Source organism: Mus musculus, chromosome 18 (genome assembly GCF_000001635.26).
Source record: "Mus musculus strain C57BL/6J chromosome 18, GRCm38.p6 C57BL/6J".
NCBI classification, from domain to species: Eukaryota; Metazoa; Chordata; class Mammalia; order Rodentia; family Muridae; genus Mus; species Mus musculus.
The window spans coordinates 12644093-12662862 of record NC_000084.6 but is presented as its reverse complement, the minus strand read 5'-3'; the positions used below and the strand labels follow the sequence as shown (position 1 = coordinate 12662862).

The window sequence follows — 18770 nt, the reverse complement described above, 5'->3', positions numbered from 1 at the left end:
ATACACATAGACAAAAATGTTTACTGAAGCAATAAGAGACAGCCTCAGGAAATGGCAACTATCTAAATAGTTATTAGAATAGTGAGTTCTTCATACAAGTGATGGAACCCTTTATCCAATAGTTCAAATAATGACAATTCAGCCAGGAATGATAGTACATGACTTCAATCCCAGCACTGTATGTAGGAGGCAGAGGAAGGCACATTTCTATGAGTTCAAGGTCAGCTTAGTCTACACAGCAAGTTCAGGGCCAGCCAGAGCTACAGCAGAGACCCAGTCTAAAAAACAACAACAACAAAAACCCCCCAAAAAAACCAAAACAACAAAACCCCAAGCAAACAAACAAAATAAAGGCAATTTACACTTGATTTATATCTATCAACATTGTTAGAGTTCATAAATAAAAAAGTGCAAACCAAAGTAGATAATCATATGTATTTTTAAAACTGAGATCCATATGGTGTCTATGATTAGAAACGTGGGGAAATCAAAATACAGACAGATAGACAAGATGTGTATCAACGGAGGACATGGTGGCTCTTGGGAAAGGAAAAGGCGCACAGAGCACTTGGCTGCAGGGGCAACTGTGCTTGGGACATCTGACTTCCCTAGGGCTCTGAAGGGAAATGGCGATGGACCTGCGTCTGACTCAAAGCCAGCCAGGGTGGCCACTAGGGATACAGCACTCTGAAGGCAGAGAAAGGAGGGACCCTGGGCTTGCTGGTCAGCTAGCTTAGCCTCATCAGGAAAGGCTAGACCAGTGAGAGGTCTTGTCCGAAAACTCAAAGTGGATACCTGAGGTTGACCTCTGGCCTCCACACTCATGTACGCACACGACGTGCACTCACACATAAAAGCAAAAAAAAAAAAAAAAATAGTACAAGATTTAATTTTACTTTGTAATATTTGAGTAGCAAAGGCAAGTCAGGAAACCTGAAAATGAGGTATCTCACACATCCCACCAGGCCCTGTTGTTCCTAACTGATAGAAGAGGTCCAACACTTACAGACTACAACACCACAGACAAGATAACTGTGGCATTCAGTTTTCAATCTTGTGGCCTGGCAGACCCCTCCCAAGGCTTCTATGGAACTGTTAACATGCCCTTAGGCCACTGCCTGGCACATTCTCCCCAGCCAGTCAGCTACCAGGGCTCTGTCAGTCACAAGCCCACTGCAAGGTGGAGCCAAGCAGTTCCAGAAGCCACTGTCCCCAGCCCTGTGCTAACTGTTCAATGTTAATTCCATCCCTGGGGGAAATAAGTTTCTATGATAATGGAGGGAAGAGGGTGCTTTTTCCAAAGCTCTAATGAGCTGTGCTTTTGGCAGAGCCAGAGGCTGGTGGGCTCACTCTGAAGCCATGGCCATTTTACTGATGCCTTATGAAATTACCTATGCAAACTGGATTTCAGAAGCAAATTACGTATGCAAACTGCAGCCACCTCTCTCCACTAACTCCAGTCCTCAGACCTCATTCTTTCTCCAATTCAAGTCATCTTACTTTGCTACTTCACTGAAAGACAAATTTCATTGTCAGGCTCATTTTCAATTAACTATTACATAATACTTCCTGTAAACTCTAGTTCCTTTTTTGTGTAACTATCATATTATACACAGCAAGTAATTTAGAAGGCAGCCTTGAAAAATATGGCACTACCATTTTCAAATGGATGTGTGCAACTGTCCTTGTACATGCTTGTGCACTTGCGCATGCACACACACACATACATACACACTGGACGGGGGAGGAGAAATTCAGTTGGCTAATCTGGGCTCTCTTAAGTCTCTGTATTAACCAGTATTAGAGGGAGAGAAATAGATGCCCTTCACCTAGTCAATGCTCAATCGAGTTGGTTCTCCTCCTGGATTACTGGCTAATGATCTGGGGTTCGTTCCCCAAAGCCTTTGTGCCCATTGTCCTTGTGGCCGGAACTATATAATTCACTGTTTATTGTCTAAACAGATGCAAATTAGGGTACAAATTATTAGTGTGAAAAAAATAATTACAAGCTTTGGAAAACTTTGAAAAGGGCAGATGGCTTTCAAGGTAGCTTTAGGATTAGGCTGAGAGGGAGAAAACCCAGAGACTTGCAAAACCACTTTAGGGACCCTGATACTAAGACTCTGGGGACAATGACGGGCGTGGCTTCAGACCAAAAGCTAACTAGAAAATCTATCCTCAAACTCACAAAGGCAGGCCTTGGCCCTACACCAAAAGTCACAATCAAAGGCTTACTGGCCCCTGTTTCATTTTTATAGTAAGCCTGCTTTGCCTGGCTTTGAAATGCATCAATTGCTGGTAGCCCATCCTGGTGGAAGAGGGTCTAATACGCTTTGGTCCACTCAAGTTCTTTCCCAGCATCCGATGCTAGGATCACTTCTTTCCCAAGGAGTGTGCACTGCCTGGGGTAACATGTCCTAGTTAATGACACACGAGGAACAGAACTCTCATCACTCAATGACCCGAGTTTGCCTGGCTTTCTGCGTTCCTTTTTTCTCCCCTTTCACCACTCTGGGAGACAGTATCATTAAATGGTGGCCCAGATCCTGAAATCCTCCTTCCTCCTGCCCCTGACAACCCCAAATCAAACAGAGACCCAGGAGTCCCACAGGTCTACCTGCTGAATCCTCCCCCCCACGCGTCCCTGGCAGAGCTCGACCTGGCTCTGGCAATGGCTTTGCAGCTTGTTTTCTTCATCCCGCGCTTACGTGTGCTCCACCACTAGAATTAGCTTTTTAAAAACAACAACAACAACGTAAAGTCTAAATTTTATCAGAAGGGTGGGTGTGGGAGTGTTCTTTTGTTCTAGTATGTGGGTACTGGGACCCAACTTGCACTGTAAGCTCTGGCAGCCTATATGAACTTAGAACCTGAAGCCTAGAATTTGCTTTCCACAGAATAGCTCTTACATCTACATTACTCTTCTACTAACACCCACCAAACTACCTCCCAAGGGACAAGGCTACAAACTGGTATCTTTGCACATAATAGGAATCCCCCATCGACACATGTCAACTTCTTAGTTCCTTCCAATACATAGCTATCTATCTGTGCAGTTACAGGGCCACTTCACTCCTAACAAAACACAGGCCTGGCCCCCAGACTGCTTCCCTAGTCTGTCTCTAGGCAGCTCCTCTGCCAAACCTCCTTTTCCAAGGCTCTGGGTTCAAGTCCTGACTGACTGACCAACCCCAGAAAACAATTCAATTCTCCTGAGTCTCCCCTCCTCCCTCTGCTGACTGAAGTGATGACAGTGCCCATCTTCCGGGCTCATAGGAAGGGTGAGGGGAACCCTCCGCAAGGAGGTCCTCCAAAAGGGCCACATATCCGTATCCTTGTGGCTGTGAGATGCTCACATTTTGCCATCACCCCACCTCCTATTCCCTGCCCCCACCACTTCCATTCCTAATCAACAGTGTGGCTGTAACTGAAGGCAGAGCTTTCAGGAAGGGATTGAGGTCAGAGGAGCAGAGTCCTACTCTGACTTCCCCTGGTGCTCAGAGAAAAGGCCACATAAGGACTCATTAAGGGTATGGCCCTCAGTAAGCCAAAGAGAACACTGTTGCTGGAGCCTGACCATGCTAACTCTCCACCGCGGAGCCCTAGCCCCCAGGGCTGCTGGGGAGTAAATGTGTTCCCCAAGCCACCCCGCCCTGGGCATCTTGGTAAGGCCTAAGCTGAATCATACACCCACTGTTTCTCTTCTCATGACGAGACTCGAAAGTATACATGCTGTGCGGATCTGCTGGGTCTTTGAAAGCAGAGCATGAGTCTGACTTACTTCTATCTCTTCCCAGGATGGGCCAAGGTGAGCTTAACCCAATAGGTAGTCCATAAATATGTAATTTATAAATAGAAATAATGTTGAAGTTTCCATTTTTTAAAAAGATTTATTTATTATTATACATAAGCACACTGTAAGCTGTCTTCAGACGTGCCAGAAGAGAGTGTCACATCTCCTTATGGGTGGTTGTGAGCCACCATGTGGTTGCTGGGATTTGAACCCAGGACATTTGGAAGAGCAGTCAGTGCTCTTATCCACTGAGCCATCTCCCCAGTCCCAAAGTTTCATTTTTTTTTAAAAAAATATATTTCTATAGATTTTGATTTTTAAAAAAAACCTGGACATAGTGTTTCGTCAGGAGACAATGTGCATGTGAGTGGCGTGCCCAAGGAGACTAGAAGGGGGCATCAGATCTCCCTGGAACTGGAGTTACATGCAGCTGTGAGCTGCTATGGTTGCTGAGAACTCAATGTCGGTCCCTGTGCAAGAAGAGTAAACAGTATGGAGAGTGTCTAATAAATGTTAGGATTAAAACAATTGAGAGATATCAATTTGAACTTTTACCTAATTATACAGATTAAGCACTTAAAGAATCAAATAGGTTTAACATATACAATTTATCACACTAATGAGAAAATTGTAATTATTTCGTAATATTTTCAAGAAATATTATAAAGCACTAACAGTAACGCAATGGTGAGTGGTTGAAAACTCTGGTCCAGGATAAGGAACAGGATATGCATGTCTACCTTCATCACCAGTCAGTCAACACAGCACTAGAAGCAGCAGCCAGAACAAAAGAGTAAGAAACAGAAATGAAGGTATTCACTGGAAAACAATAACATCATTGCTATTCACAGATGTATGTAGAAAACCCTAAAAATTTCACAGAACTGTTGGAACTAATAAAAATTTAATAATAAAATTACAGTATATAAATAATATAAAATCAGTTTCATTTATATACACTGACAATAAAAAACTTACAATGATATTTAAAAAGAAATCCCATTGACTGTAGCACCAAAAATATAAAGATACTTAGAAATAAAGTTAACCAAGTGAAAAACTTGTATGAAGAAATCTAGAAAACACTAGACAGAAATGAAAGAAGTTGCCAGTATATGGATGGAAAAGATGTCCCATGTTCATGGATTGAGATATTAATGTGTTGCCCAAAGCCATCTACAAACTTAACATAATCACTGATAAAATGCCAATGGTATATTTTTGCAGAAAAGAATCCATCTTAAAATCATATAATCTCTGACTCCAAGTAGTCAAAACTAGTCTTTACATGGACAACGCTGAACGTCACACACTTCCTGACCCTAAATCTCCCTACAAACCAGACTTAGCAAACAGCCAACAGCATACAGGCAGACTATAGAACCTTGGAGCAGAAATAAATTCCAGGGTGTGTGATCAAATGACGACCAGCAAGGAAGCCAAGAAGAACACTCAACTGAGGACAGAACAGCTTTTTATTTTATTTTAACTGGGGACAGAGGGAGGTCCTGGAACTCATGGTCTAAACCAGGCTGGCCTTGAAATTAGAGATCCGTTTGCCTCTGCCTCCTGAGTGCTGGCATTGGGTACGGTGTGTGTCACCAGCAAAGGAAGGGTACTCTTTCAACAATCTGTCTAAAGGCTAGAGGTTAGCTCCTCAGGTCTCAAGTGTCAGCCCTCTTTTCTTGTCCGTCCTTCTGTCTGTCCGTTTGCTTAGAAGAGTCTCTTCTGTGCTGGAGCTCTCTGACTGAAGCTAGGCTGGATGGCTACTGAAGCCCGGGAGGCCCTGTGCCTCTGCCTCCCAGCACACACAGTCACACCCAGCCGTTTTGCATGCGAGCTACCAGGGATCAGCTGAGGCCATCATGCTTGCATGGCAAGAGGTTTACTAAGCAAGCTGTCTCTGCAGCCCAACAGTGAGCACATATTAACCACCTCACCCTCATTCACTGCCATGCTTTGCCCACCAACAATTACAAGGGAAGGGCAGCAGTCTGCTACATGGGTATAAGCCTGCCCAACTCTACTCAGGCTCCTCTCAAGTTTTGCTATTCATGTTCAGTTATTGCTACACCCTGGTGGACATCTGGAGTTGTTGCTATGTTCTGAAAATAGTTCTGGAGGTAAAATACCAATCATTTATTTTCCCCCAAATCATTAACATGTATTAAATACCTTTCAAATACATTACCACTAGTTCTTGTTTATTCTCTGCCTTAGCACATATGAGTAGATAAGCAATCGAATCACTTTTATCCTTTGCAATTAGCACACAGAGAGAGCACTGATATTTACTTTCCAAAGGTGAGAGCCAAACCACATGTGCCAACTAACTGCAGTCCTTCCAACCAGGACTTGAAAACTATGGAAATTGGGGCTGGGGAGATGTGGTTAGGAGCATAAGATGCTTTTCCAGCGGACCTGCATCGATTGCCAACACCTACACGGTGGCTCACACCCATCTGTAATTCCAGTAGTAGGGAATCTAAAGCCCTCTTCTGGACTCCACAGGCACCAGGCATGCACACAGTACCGAGTCATACATACAAACAAAAACGCCCACCCATGTGAACAAAGTAATAAAAGTAAAGTAAATTTTAAAAAAGCAACAAAACTGATCAAGGTATTTCATTATTTTTACCTTTAAGGTAAATATGTGGCAATAACTTACAAACTGTGTCAATGCTTTTATAATTTAAAATATCCATCTGTTGATATGAACAATTCAAATTAGACCTCTTGTGGAGATCTCTCCCTCTCTCCCTCTGTCTGTCTGTCTGCCTCTCTCTCTCTCTCTCTCTCTCTCTCTCTCTCTCTCTCTCTCTCTCTCTCTTTCTCTCTCTCAGTTCAAAGTGAAGCTGGATACCGCATGATAAATCTAAGTTTCTTGGGACAAAGTCTGGGCTCTGTAAGTGTCCCTGAGACAGCCACACATTTCCTGTAGAGCATCTCAGGAGAACATGGGTCATGAAAACTCCATTTATGTTTACTTCATTAGTCTGAAAATTCATTCCTCCACCATAATTTCCTAGACATTAATAGCTCTGTGATGAGTTTTTGTTGTTTTGCAACCTAAAATTATCCTATTCAGAGGAAAGCTCCCCTGCTTCATTATCTTCTCTCAAAAGCCCATTCCAGGCCCAAGACATGAGAGGGACTGTGCAGCCCATCCGTGTCCCCCTTCTGTGTTACTGGTGAACTTCACCAGTGGTGATTGTTTCAGAACAAGAAAGAACGAACATCTGAACTGTCCCCCTCTGCAGGCCCAATGTCAGTCGAGCTCCTTGGGCTGACGTCTACTTCTGTGGTCTCTCCGCTCATTTTGCTAGTTTATTTTTCTGTGTTATTTCAAGAGAGTGAATCCTAGCTCACTCTGCAATTTTCATAATTCAAGCAGCTAAGGGTATCATCAATCATCAATGTGGAAATAACAACAAAAAATTGGATCACATATGTGGTTGACAGCTGAAGCAAATGGCATTTCAGATGTGAACAAAACTCTTTTTCTAAGCAATTAAACAAACGTGAAACTGTGACGTGGAAGTCAATTACTCCCAACCAGTGTGGGCTAGGGTTAGGGGCAGGCAGCTCCATTCTAGAGTCCTGTCCCACCACATGGATCTGATGAGCTCAACCCCTGCTTCAGGTTGACTTCAACCAGAGAAGGCGAGTGGGATTTGTAAGACAGAAGAGTATCAAGTTCATTTCTTGATATTCCAGCGATTTCCCTGACAAAGCATAACTTGAGATTTTGCAATTCACTGCTCAGAATGAGGGGTGGATAAAAAAGCTACTCAAAGCCTGTCACGGTGACTCATCCTACTGGGAACAACCCTAAAGAGGCCACACAGCACAGACTTGACTTTAATCAACTGCTTTTTAAAGGAGTCTCTATCACTTAGCAAATTCTACTTGAACTTGGATGCAAAATGTTGTGTTATCCCCCAAGTCATGCTAGAACTGCACTAAAAAGCCTCACTAATGCTGAGGTCAAGGGATAAGGCTCTTTGAATCTGTGTGTCCTTGATGGTAATCTTATGGTAGCTTTACATTAAGTAAAACTCAGGGAGCATGGGGTAGAGGCAAGGCAGGACACAGCCCTAAAGCAGACCTGGTATTTATGTGGTGAGACAAGCCGGGAGATTTTTCCAGAAACACTCCACCCAGCAAGGAATCTTGATGTGCGAGGGTATCTGTAAGAACAAGTTGAGCTAACATGCAGCTGATGTCACACTGTGAGTGACAGCAGAGGAATTGCTCTTTTCTATAGGAGGGGAGGGGGGGGGGTTGGGGGACTGTCATTGCTTCTAAATACAAGTAGGGCAGAGTCACCACTAGGCCTATCCCCCACATGAGAAAATGGTCCTTTAAGGCTATGTAACTTTTTGGCAAATGTGCCCTCCTTTCTGGAGATGTGGGCCTTTTAATTTTAAAAATCTGTGTCTTAATTTGCATGACGACATTTAAAAAAGCTTACTGGATACCTGGGAGAAACATTGTTAAGTCAGTGCCCTGACTGACCGAGGCTCAAAGCTGAGAAGACTAAAGCGACAACAGGTTAGAGAATCCAGGCTTCTGAAACAGACTTTAAGGCTAGCGAGGCCCAGGGCCCGCAGTTTGATTCTGCATTGGGTAAGAAGGAAGGAGGGACCCTTCCTTCTTAGGGAAGGCGGGTGCCTCTTAACATGGCTCTGCATGTACACAGTAAGGGACAGGAGAACTAGGGCTGACAATGCTTCTAGGAACTATTTGGGACCTAGACGTAGCGTGTGTGTGACCAGGAAAAACTGATGCTTCAGATGACTAACCTGTGGGCTCTCCATGCCCCAGGGAAACTTGTACCTATGACCACGGACGTAACTGAGGTTCCTCATCCTCCACCAAGCTCAGACAGCCACAGCTTCACCTTGGGCAGACTCCCGCTTCTGAAGCCTGCTCGTGAACACGGACCGTGCTGCTCTTCTCAGCCCTGGCCTCACTACAGACAAGAAAGCCTGTCCTGAACCTCCAGGTCTTAGTGTTTCTCGTTAAGGCATTAAGAAACCCGTGGGACCACTGGCACTGACCCAAGCTATTCTGCCATGTGTGAGCTCTCTATCACTTCAGCGGGACACGCCACGGATGCACGCAATCCTGCAGTGTGTGAGCCCTCTGGACTCCATCCCACACTGTCACATGTTAGCACCTCTTGAAAATTATGAAGATATAAAACTGCTTTGATTATCTCTGGAACCGATTTCTATTTACACAGAAATGGATATGACTGCCCCTGGTTCTCAGGGAGACTAGTTCCAGGTCTCATGGCTCAGATGCTCAGTATTTCCGATAACCCATGTGCACCTTCCATAATAGCCTTGAGCCACCTAGATTACCTATAATCCTATAGAGCCACAGCATTGCTCCATTTGGGTCAATTCAGCACAATACTTGATGCACAGAAAATGCTAACTTTGTCTTCTAGAAATTCCTGGGATTCTTCCCTATCATGTATTTTCAGTCCCTGGTTGGTTTATCCCTAGGCTGTAGAAACTGTGAGCACAAAGAGTCACCACATTCATTGCAACATTCAAAGATATGCTTTGTCATGGTTTGACAACTGTGTTCCTAACAGCCGAACTGCTTGTGGTTTGAGGTGGACACACACCACAGCACCGCTACGCTACATTTATTTGTATCATATGCTAGGATTTAAACAGTATATTATAACCTCCTTTAATATATTCAACATCCCATACATTACCGAAGACATGAAATGCTGAACACCAGTAAGTGCAATTATTCGACTTTTTTCTTTTGTCAACTTCTGAAGTGTTTGTAGAAGTTTTGTTAAGAATATTGGGAACTGGTTGTTTTAAACAAGATTTTTATTATTTTTAATCATGTGTTTATGTATGTGTCACTGTGTGGGTGTATGCACATGAATGCAGGTGTCCAGAGGCCATAAAATGCTGTTAGGTCCCCTGGAGATGGAGCTATGGGTGACTGTGAGTAACCTCACATGGGTTTGGGGAACTGAACTTAGGTCTTCAACAAGAGCAGTACACTACTCTTAACCACTGAGCCATGTCTCCAGCCCTTGGTTCTTATTTTTTAATTTTACTCAGATACTAATAATGTCCAACTGCCTTGCAAAACCCTTCAATTCATCATCTAAGTTGAATGCCTAGGAGGGGCAGGCTTCTACAACCTTGACTGGAGGTAGGATTTCAAGATACAAAGTGTTCGCCAAGACATCTGGTCAGGGTATAGCCCGTGTTCTTAAACGGGAATTTGGTTATTTTGACACTCCCCTGACAAGGGCAGCCTGGCCTATGGCAACAATACCATTTCTTTAGTTCCCTCCCTTGCCCAGCCTGGAGTCTCCCTCTGTTAGGATCACCCCATTTTCTATTAACATAGAGCAAAGGACTGCAATGTCCTGCTGCTGGTGTGCACGGCCCTGCCACTGTCTACCTGTGTGCAAAAGCTTCTCACCATTGATATCCAAACCCTTCAGAGCACGGCATGGGTCCTGACTGCACATCCTCGGTGAGAGGAGGCCAAGCATCAGTGTTTGGGAATATATGTTATTTGGATTATGAATTTGTTTTACTTCTTTATACCATAGGATGCTTCACGCGACAATCTTATTTTCAGACCATAAAGGGGGATCATAAACTGCCTGCCATCCAAAGAGGGCACAGGCCTGATGGAAGAGTCGAAACAGGAGCTACTCTCTATTTATGGGAGGTAGAACTAAAACTGTAGGGCTGTTCTGGTCTGCCTCATATAGGACCAGGAGGCATGCCTACAGCAGGTGAGGAACAGGAGGTTTGCAGAGCTCCCAAAGGCACTGTACGTGTGTGTGTGTGTGTGTGTGTGTGTGTGTGTGTGTGTGTGTGTGTGCGTGTGTGAAAGAGAGAGGGTCTGTGTGTAAGAATGTGTGTATATGAGTATGTGCAGTAGTGTCTGTGTGTGTGTGTGTGTGTGAGAGTGTGTGTGGCTGTGTATGAGTGTGTATGTGTGGGTAAGTGTGTATATATGTGTGTATGAGTATATGTGTGTGTATGAGTATGCATGTGTGTGTGCATGCATGTATGTTTGTGTATAATTTAATTATAATTAATAAATAAGATTTTAATATATTAAATAATTTTTAAAAATTAGAGACATATGGATTAACAAAGTTATTAATTTTATAATAACTAGATATGCCATGGCATGTTTGCAGAGGTCTGAGGACAGTTCTGTAGGGTCAGTCCTTTCCTTCCAACGTGGCATGGATTCCGGGAATCACACTCGGGTCATCAGCCTTGTGCAGCATAGGTAGCATAGATACATCCATCTACCTTGTGCACGACCTCAGCGACCTGCTCTGGCTGCTGTTGGTTTCCAGTATTCAATCATTTATCAAAAGGTAAGAATGCATATCCAGTGATCTCTGGCAACTTTCTCGTGAGGCTTGCTGCCTTTGTGATCTTCATTCCTATGACTCTTGTGTTTCTGGCTGTGAGCCTGGCCTTTGCCAGCTGAGTCATCTCTCCAGCCCATGTCTGTGGCTCTCAGCACATCCCAGAGGCAGGGCCACTGAAATGAATGAGCAACCTTGCTGTTCCTGAGGCTCCTGCCTCCATGTGGAGTGGCGGAGATGTGACACCGTCATCTCTCCTCACCCTGGCTCAGCTGTGCCCCATGCATAGAATCTGGGGTCCTGTTGAAGGAGATCTCTGCAGAGCAGGTCTCTGCAAGGAGCTACTAAGTAGAACAGACCAACCAGGCCATGGGCTTTTGTAGAAGCCTTCGGGGTGGGGTGGAGAAGAGGCCCAAGGAAACAGGCTTGCTGTTAACACAGGGTTGCCAGAGGGATGAGAAGGTGCCTGGTGGGGAGGTACTTTAATACTTCTGAAACCTCGCAAGACTCCAGCACTACAGAGCCTGTGTGCACAGAAAGCCTCTATGACAAGAGTCCTTGCCTGCAGACAAGAGGTAAGGATGCCAACGCAACATGGGGAAGGATGAAGGTAAGGACAGGGCCAGAGAGACGGTTCATACGTAGAGAGGCTTGCTGCCAAGCCTGACCTCCTAAGTTCAATCCCAGGGACCTACACAAGAAAACCAACCCCAAAGGTTGCCCGCTGACTTTTAACATACACAGACACAATAAGTGTGTAATTTCATTATAACTAATAAATATAATAAAATAATAATAAATAATTTAATAAAATAAAATAGACATGTAGATTAACAAACTTATTTTATAATAATAAAAATTTAAAAATAATAAAATGAAAAAGATACGGTAGGCTAAGGATGGAAGCCAAGTGAGCACAGGGAAGCCCACGTCAGGCTGGGTAATGCCGGCTGCTCTGGTGCATGGCAGGGGGAAGGGCAGTGGGAAGGAGGCTGGGAAATGGGGCTGGAGCACAGGAGCTCTGAGAGCAACCAGGATCTGGTGGTTTGGGAAGGAGTCCCTGGGTGGCAGGAAGTGGCTCATGTACTGCCAAGAGAACTCACCCCAACAGCAGATTTCTTCAGTGGGTTCTCTTCTGTAACTTTTACAGCCTCGGCAGTTGAAAGTAAGTACCGTTCGTGTTCAAGAGCCAAGTTTGGTACCCAGTATCTAGGCCAGGAAACTCAATTCCAGTTCTAGGGGAATCTGACACCCTCTACCGGCCTCTGAGGGCACCTGCACTCACATGTGCACATACCCACCCACACATATACTCAACTAAATTAAAACTTATCTAAAAAAAAAAATAGACCAGAAAAGTCTCCACAGTACACTGTATCTCTCTCATTTTCTTAGCCTCATCTAAGCTCCATTAACTGCACACAGCTTCACTCCACTGAGTTAGAGGAAGAATGTTGTCTAACTGAAGTAGCCATTAACATAGTAGAAGGGGCTCAAGACGATACATACTTTCTGGAGGTGCATCCTTAACTGTGAATCTGCACACTTGAGTGTGTGTACACACGTACGTATGCCTGAATGCACTCATGCCACAACCTAAGGTTTTGGGAGGTAGGTACTTATGAGGGATTATTAATTTCCTCTAGGCCCTCCCACTATTCTATGGGCAAATATATGTTTTAAAAGAATTCCACTTCAGCTAAATGAATCCTGAAGGAGTATTTAATCAGGACACTTTCATAAATTACGTCAGGAAATCAAGCGGAGCCTACGGACAGCCACACCACTGAGGGGAAGAAGACAGAAGAGTCAGCAGATGGACCTCCTTCACTAACCTCACATCACTTTGCTTTCATCTCTGTATCTACGGATTTCTCTACAGACTCTAGAAGTAAGGATGAGCTATCCTGAACACCCAAGACGCCCATCCTCGCAGTGTCCTGCCGTTCAATGATCTGACACAGTGTTGGGCAGGGAGAAAGCCTGGACCCTACCAGCCCAACATCTCCTACTTTGAATTTTCCCAAGAATGTCTACGGTTTGGACCTGGGGTCAACAGACTTGACAAAGGCTAGCATTATGGCCTCTTCCACACCTTCCTTTTGATGAAATTGTGATATACAAGCAGCTACAGGCCAGCCATGACCACAGGAGTGGGTCTGCGTCCAGTAAAACTATATTTGCAAAGATAGATAACAAGCGAGACTTGGCCTGTAGGCCGAGTCTTTTCCAACCCCTGAATAACAGCAAACAATCCTCATAGCAATAATCCCAGGTCCAAAGTAACGCGCTCTCAAATCCAGCCACACCATGCGTGACTCTATAGCACGTTTTATACCTGTGCTGAGCAGTTTAGCATCTGTACATGCATTACAAACATATACACACAAACATTATTTACCACAAAGTTTTCTTTACTTTTAATGGTTTTTGCCATTTTATAATTTAAAATGGGAAAGAAAAGCAGAATTAATAATGTCACCTCTCTCTTCTTTCTCTATCACATCCTTACTTATTTGTGTGCATTTATCACTGGTAAATGTTTAATGACCAATGCACACTTTATCTGTCATGCTTGGGATTGAATGAAGAATTCTATTCATCCTCAGCATATTCTTTAATATGCTTATTATTTCAGTAATATCCACATCCAGAATTTGGTAGCAATACTGTCACAATAAGACCTACAAATGTAACAAAACAAAACAAAACAAAAACACCAAAAAGGTGCCCAGAGAAAGGTGGGAGTAGCTCAATTGGTCGATTGACTCCTAGCATGCATGCCACCCTTGATCCCTATACGACATAAACTGGACGTGGTGGGGCATGCTTGTCACCTCACCACACAGGAGGGATAGGGATAGATCAGAAGTATAGTCTGGACCTCTGTTACAAAGTTTGAAGCTAGCCTGGGCTACATGAGACCTTGTCCAAAAATATAAAAAAGATGTGCTGGTGCCATTAGGGAAGGAAGGAGGCTAAACATCCGGTAAGTTCTATGGAAATGACAAAGCTCACTGGAATTCCATATGTCCCTGGCCATCCTCAGCTTCATGTCTGCTCCATTTCCTACCAGCACCCTGACTAAAAACCATTCAGGTCAAAATTAGGAAATGACTGTGTGACATTAGGACCCAGGAGCCCCCAAGGAGCAGATTATGGCCATGACATCATAAACACACAATGTCTCAGGAACAGTGAGGTGATGCCTAAGAGAAAGCACTGACTCACAGGCAGCATGACCTGACAGGGTCGAGGGGAAAGCAAGACAGAATGAACCACCCATTCAACATCAGCTGCTACTCAGCCAACTGCAGTGTGGACGCTCCAAGTCTTCCCCTAGCTGGGTATCCAACTCCTCTCCCAGACTCAGCTTAACCCACACCATCTCTCACTTCTCCTTCTCAGCTTCCTCAGCTCCTCTCCTTCCCCTGGATTACTCCTGCCTCATCATGAAGTTCAGACAGTGTTTCCTTTGTAAAATGTCCTCTGGCTGGGCTCAACACTGGCTGGTGTACATTCCAGTGACCTGTGAGTGTTTCCTCACCTCGCTGCTGAAGTCAGTGCACAGCACAACACTGATACTCTCTCATGCACTTTCACCAAGGTTTGAACATGTCACAGAAGCCAACACGAGTTCAGTTTGTGGACTGTTGCATAAGAGCACTGACCTCTGGAACAGGAGTACCATCAACTTATAAACATGGCCTCAGGCTCAAAGCTGCAAAGTCCCAAGGCATTAGCCAGCCAGTTTTTTCTGACTGTCACAAAATACCTGACACTGTTCCTTGAGCTCAGTGCTATGGAGGTTCAAAGTCCTGGATCAGTTGATGCCATAGTAAGGGGTGGGGCTGGAGCTGGGGGTGGGGTGCACAGTAATACATGAGGGCTGCTTTTAGGAGAATAGAGCCATATGCCATGGGTAGAAGAAGGCTTACCCCTTTTGTGACAGACTTTTCAGAACTACCAGAGAGTACCACGAGAAGTAACCTCAAGCCCCCAATAACCTAACATCTGACTAGGTCCCACCTACTAAAGGTTCCCCTTCCAAAAGTGCCAAGTCTTTAACCATCTCCTAAAGGTTCCTTTTCTTCCAACAGTCAGGCCTTTAACTTCAACGGAACAGAGAGACACAACCACATTCACAGCACAGCACAAAGCTGTTCTGGTCTCTGTGCCTGGCAGTGGCTGAGCACCAGCCACAGGCATCTTGTCGTTGCGTGAGTTCTGCCATTTGCAAAAGGAATAGCTCTTAGCAACCTCCAACCAGGGTCTTGTTGACATATAAGGAGACGGTCTCTACTGTGCAGACATTTCTAATCCTCACAGGAACAACATCTGTGTTATACGATCCAGAATGTCTTACTGTGAGCAGTTTCTATGAGGTGGGCCATCGCACAAGCAGTACCTACTGATGAAATGCCTCATCTTAATGTAGCATGAGAAAATGACCTCTAAAAACAAGTTCTTTTAATGCTAGATACACAGTGTTTCTTTGTTCATCTGAGGAGAGCATTTTACCAGAAAGGGGAGCACAAGTCACTCAGAAGACAATGAAAAGGAAATCGCTAGGAATCTCGTTCCCTCCAGTGTGGATGAGCTGAGCCATATGGGACACTCAAACACTGTCAGGATGTCAATGCTGAGTTTCCAGCAGCCCATTTCTTAAAACATCATCTGGCCCTTAAATGTAGTGTATGAAGTGCTAGAAGTATGAAGAGCTAGACTGTCAAGATGACTCAGGTGGTAAAGGGGCTTGTCACCGAGCCCAAGGAACTCAGCTCGATCTCCAGGTCCCACATGATGATACCCACAGCACCCTCCACATGCACTAAATAAATAAACCAAGCAGAAGTAATTAAATTACAAATATCAGAGCTATCCACATAAAAGGGGCCTTCTGCCCTGTGCTGAACTAAGCAACAAGCATTGAGACAGCACAGCTTTCACTGTGTGATAGGTGATGCCAAGTTTCATGGATTCTTGTTAATACTAGGGGCTGCGGGGGGTTGGGGGAGGGAGGAGAGACAGACAGAGAGGGAGACAGACAGACAGACAGTGACTCTCTCCTGTATTCCAGGATCACATTCACTATGGAAACCAAAAGCAGCCTCAAGCTTCTGCTCCCTCTGCCCATCCTCCAGCTGGAATTGTATGCAGCCACCGCCACACCCAGGTCAAGTGGTGTCAGGAATTGAATCCAAGACTTCATGCACAGTGGGCAAGAACTCAACTGAGCCACATCCCTGTCCCTGCTCTCTTCCAGTTAGGTTTAACAAGCAGTCACACTGTGCTACGGGTACTATTACTACTACTTTTGCTTTACAGGCAATGGAGCAGGTTTTAAGAAACTGGAACGTCTGCATCCACAAAAGGGCAGGGCTAGCGCTGGACCCGGGTGAGGGTTGCCAGTCCCTGGACGTTCTTCTATGCAACCCAGCTTCCCGGCACGAATGTGGGAGGTGGGAGGAATGCAAGGTCTTTCCACATTCCAACACAGCAGATGGAGCAAGGGAAAACTGATAGGATAATGCTGTCAGTCATTCTGTCTTCTCTCCCTCCATCCCGACAGCAGCTTTGTACCCATGCTGGGAAATAAGGCCCGGGGCCGACTGCAAATATCGAACACACTTAGCAACAGAGAAGACTAGTGAGATCAAAGTCTGACTTAGAACAAGGTGCTGGGCCCTGAGGATGACAGAGTCTCCATCTCTGGCTGGGGGAGAGCAGTGAGAAGGCAGGCATGAGGGAATGTGCATGAACTTGGGCTTCACAGCAAACACATTACAGTATTTTTTTCTTCCTTATTTTCCGTTCCCACTGGAAAAGGCAGTAGACAGCTCCAAGCTACGCACTGCTTGGTCGTCTTCCCTACAGAAAAACTTCCATTCAAGATGCATCTCTGTGCTCTACGCAGAGCACCAGCCCTCCGTTGACAACCCATAGGCCTGGACAGTGCTTCTCCACCTTCCTAATGCTGTGACCCTTTAATTCCTCATGCTGTAGTAATCACCAACCATAAAATTATTTCCACTGCTAATTCATAACTCTAATGTTGCTACTACTAGGAATCGCAATATAAATATTTTTGGAGACAGTTTTGCCAAAGGGGTTGTAACCCACAGGTTGAGGATCACCGGGGAGATAAAGACTAGGTTGCCTGCCTTCAGTGTGGCAACGGCATTGCCGCTTCGTTTATATGGTTAGTTCCAGGCCAGCCAAGGATACGTAGTGAAAGCCTGTCTCAACAAATTTTAATTAATTATTTATTTAATTAATTAAAACCTACAAGCAAGCACTAACATAGTAACTTTTAAAAAATCTTCCATCAAAGCCTTTGATGAAGCTTAAATCAAACTTATATAGTGTGTGAATGTATGTGTGTGCTGTGTGTTTTAAATAAGACATTCTTAAGTTGTTCTTTCCAGAGCCTCAAGGTGAGAAGCTGACTTAAAAGGAAACAAGCTGTAGGGCCAAGGTGTGGGAGTTCAAGCCTGTAACCCTAGCCCTGAGGGGGCTGAGATAAGAGGAGCAAGGCTAGCCTGAGCTACAAACAGCACGCTATGTCTCAAAGCCAAAACAACAAAGTAAAGCAGACTTAGTGGAAAGTTCCTAGTTGTAAGAGACCTGCTTTGCGGTGGGAGTGCAGTGAGTGGGCTTGGTGGCAACCACCATTCTTTAAAGCCTAAGCATTCCTCACCAACACACTCTTTCTCCATCACAGCTACATCCCATCACACTGGGAGCCGCTCATTTCAATCTAAACTACGGGCCTGAAGAAACTCTGTGGTAGCCGCCCTTAAACATGTTGAGGACAGCTACTAGGCATTTGATGGCCAGGCAGGCTCTCAGGTAAGCCAGCTTGCTTTCTGAAGCAGAACACCTGGATGCTTTGAGTTCCCAAGGCTTCTTTCACAACAGGGCTTAGAGCTTAATTTTCAAAAGCAAACAAAAATTAACGCAACACACGTGATTCCCCTTCCATTCTCCCGTATTTTTTAAATCCCTCTATTTTCTTCTTACTAGATAATTCTTAATAAATCGGCTCTCTTGAAAGGCATCAGAACTCATCTTGATTTTAGAAGGATGAGGCAGAGATGGGTGATGAGAGTTTGGGCTGAAACGTTTTAAGTTCCTCTTCAGAGCGACAATACACTACACTGTCTTTAAATAACAAAAGCACCGGGAGTGTCGGGGTATATACAAAGGAGAGCGCCACACAAGGACCTGGCAAGGGTGCAGTGGGCTGTGCTCAGGTCACAAAGGCTGGCTGCCCCGACAGCGCGCGAGCCAGAGTCCCAACCCTGCAAGTGCCAGGCTCGCTGCTGCCTCTAATGCATCAGCCAGCCCCCTGGGCCAATGCGCGGTGGGAGACCAGGCGACAGCTTGAAAGCAGTGGAGAAATACTGGACACCCCTCGGAGGGCGGAAAGTGAGGCCGTACTGCGGTCATAGGGAGGGAAGGGTCAGCGCGGCGGGGGATGGGGTGGGGAGGAGGATGGGGCCAAGGCGCAGGGCAAAGGCTGCAGATAAAGCCCTGGGAAGCGAAGGGGAGCAGGGAAGAGAGCAGCCACAGGTCGCGAAGTGA

The 18770-nt window shown here is 45.1% G+C and overlaps 1 protein-coding gene and 1 long non-coding RNA gene across 9 annotated transcripts in view; one reads left to right on the top strand and one right to left on the bottom strand.

Annotated features, from left to right (window-relative positions):
• Nucleotides 1-18770, bottom strand: part of Ttc39c (tetratricopeptide repeat domain 39C) — a 156302-nt gene that overhangs the window by 76542 nt on the left and 60990 nt on the right. The window lies entirely within an intron of this gene.
• On the top strand, nt 14214-17419 carry Gm41668. 4 transcript variants are annotated; one of them, XR_877187.3, is made up of 3 exons: nt 14214-14714; nt 15284-15568; nt 16264-17419. It is a non-coding gene; the product is annotated as a predicted gene, 41668 (long non-coding RNA). The 4 variants fall into 4 exon arrangements; XR_877188.3 differs by lacking the exon at nt 15284-15568 and having other exon boundaries at nt 14357-14714; nt 16264-16482; nt 17017-17419; XR_001782426.2 differs by lacking the exon at nt 15284-15568 and having other exon boundaries at nt 14358-14714; nt 16264-16448; nt 17013-17419.